This window comes from Heteronotia binoei, chromosome 3 (assembly GCF_032191835.1).
Source record: "Heteronotia binoei isolate CCM8104 ecotype False Entrance Well chromosome 3, APGP_CSIRO_Hbin_v1, whole genome shotgun sequence".
Taxonomy (NCBI): domain Eukaryota; kingdom Metazoa; phylum Chordata; class Lepidosauria; order Squamata; family Gekkonidae; genus Heteronotia; species Heteronotia binoei.
In genome coordinates, this window is record NC_083225.1 from 54,769,112 (window position 1) to 54,774,708 (window position 5,597).

The 5,597-nt window shown below is 40.5% G+C and overlaps 1 long non-coding RNA gene across 1 annotated transcript; it reads right to left on the reverse strand.

Annotated features, from left to right (window-relative positions):
• Positions 1-353: 353 nt before the first annotated feature.
• Positions 354-4,437, reverse strand: LOC132568914 (uncharacterized). Its single transcript, XR_009555225.1, has 3 exons — positions 4,386-4,437; positions 2,708-2,922; positions 354-948 (listed from the first exon to the last, which is right to left on the reverse strand). It is a non-coding gene; the product is annotated as an uncharacterized LOC132568914 (long non-coding RNA).
• Between the last annotated feature and the right edge of the window lie 1,160 nt (positions 4,438-5,597).

Below are 5,597 nucleotides of genomic sequence, written 5' to 3' on the forward strand. Positions count from 1 at the left end.
AGATCTGGTTCCAGATATAATTCCGTCTGGAGTCTGATGGCCCTAACATGTTAAGGTATGGGGAAAAACTAGCCATGGTTTCACTCATAAGGAAAATGTTTTTAGACATGTTCCATACTTCAATGCTGCATCTTTCTGATGTTGTATTCAGCATGTGCTATGTTATAGGGAAGTCTTTACTGTGACTGCTACATTCTCTCACCATTATTGTCTTAAGTGGCTGACCAGTCATGAGGAGTGTGTACGTTGAAGAATCACTTCTGGACCACAGGTCCTTCTGTTTTCTGGGTAACAGAATGGACAGACACTGCCTTTTCCTCTTCCAGTGTAAAACACAAGATGAATTTGCTTTGATGTAGAGAACCTCCAATTGGCCTAATTCAAGAAATGTCATCTCTTTCAAAGTTACAGTTAAGCAGCTATTTGAGAATGTGTTTAAAAGTTGAGTGGAAAATACTTTTCAGAATTGAGAGAATTTTTTGTTGTACCTGGTTAAATCAACCTATGAAGTTCTGGTTTAGTTGTTTAAGTACTGAAGGAGAGGAGAGTGTGTATGTGGAGTGTGAGTGTGTGTGTGTGTGTAAACATAACCCTCCTGTTCTTTACAGAGGAGCTGAATTGAAAAAGACAAAGTATCAGAACAGACAAACATTGCATAATATACATACACATCTATTTCTGCACTCTGGAAAAATATTGTCTAGCATCAGAAGTAGTATTCACATTTGTCTGAAGCAATGCTGTTGAGTATTTCTGTAGCACAGTGTCTAGAATAACTGAATTGCCTGTGGGAGAATCTAGTGTCCAGATGAGCAGCACGCATTCACTATGACAACTCAGCCCTACTCCTTATCCAGTGAAGTCCTTGTTGTGTGTATTGGACCAGGTGCTCCATACTGCTGTGCAAGGTAACAGGCCCCATCAATGCATCCAAATCATTAAAGAAATCTAGGGAATAAAACAAAAAATGCTTATAATACATTGTGAATGTTGTCCAAGTTTAGATTACAGTTAAAAGGTTTAAAGGAGGTTTGTCTGACCTTTAATACAAACTTTTTCCACAATACAATTATATTTAAAACGAGACATCCTTTTTTCTTTTGTGTGGTAACTAAAGTTGAGACACAGAGACTGCTCGAAATCTCATGGCTGAGTGGCAATCTGAACACAATCTCTCCAGTCCTAGTCCAACATTCTAGTCAGCTCCCACAATAGCCCTCAGGGCAGCACTTCACCATATGACTTGTTACTAGTTCTCAGATATTTTGGCCTCCTGGTCCAGCTAAACGTGCCTAACCCATTTGAAAGCAATCTTGAATTTATCATGACTAACTGGTTCCCCGCTTTCAACAAGTCATAACTAATTCAGCCAGACTGGGGCTACACACAGATACTTTTTCATGTCAATAATGCATATGCAGAATGCAGCTACTGGAAAACTGGAGTTTTCCTATCTTGGCATAGAAGGATTGACAAGCAGCAAATATATATCAAGTTGCAAATATAGGACATGCTTTAAGTTAAGTTGTACAGATGATCCTGTCTCCTGTCTGTAATCAAGTATGTTGGCTACACTGCTGGAAAGTAAATGCTCTGAGGGGCATGAGGATTAAGGGGCTGCTTCTTTGGAGGTTTTTAAACAGAGACTAGATGGCTATCTGAAAGCAATGCTGATTCTGTGAACATAGGCAGATCATGAGAGGGAGGGAGGACAGGAAAGGTTGCATCAGTGCTTCGTTCTTGAGGTCCCTTCTTAAACACCCAAAGAATTGTCATTCGCCACTTTGGGGGTCAGGCAGCAATTTTTCTCCAGGTCAGTTTGGCAAGGCATCCTGGATATTTTTTTTTCTTTTGCCATCTTCTGGACTTGGAGCAGGGATCACTGTGTGCAAGGCATCCTGGATATTTTTTTTTTCTTTTGCCATCTTCTGGACTTGGAGCAGGGATCACTGTGTGCATAGGTACTTGTGGATTTCCTGCATTGTGCAAGGGATTGGACTAGATGACCCTGGAGGCCCCTTCCAACTTTATGATTCTATGTGGTAGAATCAGGTGGTACTCCAGCCCTGTTTTATCAGTACATAGGATATAAAGTAGCCAGACATAAGAGTGAATCAAAATGGATGTGTTATGGTTTAGTCATTAGTTAAAATTATTGTATATTTATTACAGATTTGAAATTTTGGAATTTACTTAAAAAGAAATAATGACGTTGGTTGGTGAGTACTTGGAGGCTTTTGGCACCTTGAGGCTTTTTGCACTGGGTTTTACTATATTGTATGTATTTTATTGTATATTCTTTACAGATTTAAAATTGTGGAATCTGCTTAGAAGAAGGTTCCTCTTCGAAATGTGGGGATTATCAAGGAAACACATCAGCATCCAAAAGAGAAGATTCCTATTTGATATCATTGGACTTTCTATAGTACCCAATGAGGAAAGAGACCTAAGTGCTATCAGTGGTCCTCTATTGTTGTATGATGTAGACATTAAGAGTATGAGAAGGAAGAACCTTATTTCTTTGTTTTTGAAAGATTCATATGTTGAGTAAAACCTTGAACTGTCTAATTTTATTGTGATATTGTGATTATAATATCTATGATAACTATATATTTTGATTGTTTATTTTATTTGTTATTGTAGTGCTTTTGTAACCACAGGATATATTGTTGTTATTGAGCTTTAGTCAGTCACTATCATCATATACCTTGGTTTTCCTTGGCAAGATTGTCAGCCATCTCCCAGTAGTCGTAACTGTGTAAGATGCTGTTGGTGATGCTAACGTGATTGGCTGCCATCTGATGAATTCGCTGTGGGATGCTGATTATGGAGGACGGAGAAGGTGTTCCAGTGCTTCCTTGCGATCCCACAGAGCTCACAGGAGAAGGGCTGGGTGAAAGGGGAGAGGGTGTTCCTGTATATCTGAAAAACCAAGTTTATAAAAAATATAAAATATAAAAGGTTCATTCAGCTGAGTGTTGCCCACATCATGTGTCCTGCTTGATGTCAAGCATGGTTGCTCTTTTGAAGGGTCAGACCTGTGTTTTTGTGGAACACAGACCTCACAGCAAAGCTGACAAAACAGTCTGACTACAACGGCTGTTTAGCTTGGAATGGATTTAATTTAACTCAGGTTTTATGGAGAATATGGATGATATTTTGCCAGCTTGTTGTATTCCACTGTTTTCCATGTTGCTGTTCTATCATTTTTCAGACAGGATTTGTGGAAATTTTATTTTTTCTTAAAATGTAATTCAATCACCATCTCATGTAGTGTTGACTGACTGAGTGTTATTGAGAAAATTCAGGACTAGTGTCTTGTACTTTTTTCTTCTTACCTCAAGAAGTTTCTGTTTCTTGGGCTATTTTCCTATTCATTAGTATGTCTATGGGATTCCTGGACTTTTGTTGCCAGTTTATATTGTTCCTTGTCCGAGAAGGACTTTAATTATCCTTTGCATCTAAAACAATTGCTCCTTATTTTTTTTCTTTGCTTTTGAATTATAAGCAAACATGATTATGCAAAATGAAGGATTAGGTGTTTTGGGGTGGAAGAATAATTAATGCCCCCCTTCTCTCTAGCTGTAGGTACTCAGAGGGACCAGAATAGAAGAAACAATGATAAACACTCTGGACAACTTAATGAAATAATAGTAAACCAAGTCATTTCTGTGCAGTTCATTTTAGAGCTAACCTTTTACACCCGTGACTTCAGGTGTACACACAAAAATATAAAGTTTGAATGTCACATAATTGCTTGAAACACACACAGTTTCTTGAGGACTGGGATTTGCTGCAGCTTCGTACTGAACATATGCTTAGCTGCTGTTCTGTGAAGCAGTTCTACGGTTGGGTCCAGGTCTCAGCTGGCATTTTGCACAAATTCCCCCTTCTCGCTACAGATCTCCCTGATGCCATTCCTCCTCATCTTTCCCTCAGGGGATCAATGGGCAGTTATTGGAAGAGGGGGGCAGAGAAGTTCTGTTCTGCTGATGAATAATGTAGTCTGGATCAGAGCCCTTGTTACAAACATTGGCTTGTATCCAATGAGACTGTTTGCAGAGTAGAGCTTGCAGAACAGGATCTTCCCTCCTCTCCTCTCCATTGAGCCCTCCCCAAATTTTGTTTCTGGGGATCACTGGACATTCAGGAACAGCATGACATCAAAATGGGGGTCTGTTGTGGGAATGGAGAATCCACAGATTTTGCCACCCCCCTTCTGATGACAGAAGTGCCTGTCAGTCTTTGGAACTGCATGGTTAAATACAAGCAATTCTGAGGAAATTAGGAAATGTTTAAGTACTTTTACTTTCCAGTGTTCAAACTGCAGTTGGAAGTAGTGGCTGAATATGAATGTAGCCATTACAGTGGAAGAATGGACTTACTTTCCACTAGTACTCCATGGAGATGGTGCCTTAGCCACTTTAGTTGAATTCTGCAGAGAGAAAAATTACAAGCAACAAATGTAAGGGTCTGGAAAAATTGTCCACTGAACGTGGAAAACAAGGGCAAAGGTTTATAGACTATATGCATGCTACTATATATCAAATGACTGGGGGACACCTTGTGCTCTGCCACGGCAGCTTTGATCATCTGAACAGAACCTTCAAACTTCCTGCAAAATAGTAATATCAGCAAGCTCCCTGGTCATGAACATTCTCTGTGGTGGTTCACAGGTTGCCAGGTCTCCTTGCTCATCCAATGGGGAGGATTTGTGGGGTGTTCTGGGGGGTGGGCAGAGATGTTGTATGATGTCCCTGATGCGATGACGTCACCTGGAAGTGATGTTTCTAGGGGGAGCTTAAAACCATTGTTTTGGATTCAAGTATCACAATAAAACCCCAACAAAAACCATCTGTGTACATCTCAGAGCATGTTAGAAGCACTGAAACAGACACCACTCTCTGCTGTTCAGTTCTAGTAGTGTTAACTTGTTAAAGGAAAAGATGGCGTGTAAAGCCATACAATCTCTAGTATTAATAAACCAGTCACTATGCTGCTCTTTGTCGGGATACTGGTCTTTGCTTTAATCTCGTGTGAGCTGAGAAGGGATCCTCCATGTATACAGTGATGACAGAAGTACTGGAGGATATGGCAGCAACAAAGAGGCTCCACTTCCACTTTCAATTTCACAATTTGTTTTTAAAGCTCAAGTACTGAGATAACTGACAACGACAGTGTCCAATACAAGCCTTGAGAATGAGAGACATACAGTGTGATCCTAAACAGAATAACAGCCTATGCCCATTGACTTCAATGGATTCAAATGGATGTGACTCTAATTAGGACTTCACTGTTAGAATTTCTCATCTTCAGATCTGAAGAAGAAGAAATTGGATTTATATCCCACCCTCCACTTCAAAGAGTCTCAGAGTGGCTCACAATCTCCTTTACCTTCCTCCCCCACAACAAACACCCTGTGAGGTGGGTGGGGCTGGAGAGGACTCTCACAGCAGCTGCCCTTTCAAGGACAACCTCTGCCAGAGCTATGGCTGACCCAAGGCCATGCTAGCAGGTGCAAGTGGAGGAGTGGGGAATCAAACCCGGTTCTCCCAGATAAGAGTCCGCACACTTAACCATTACACCAAACTGGCTCT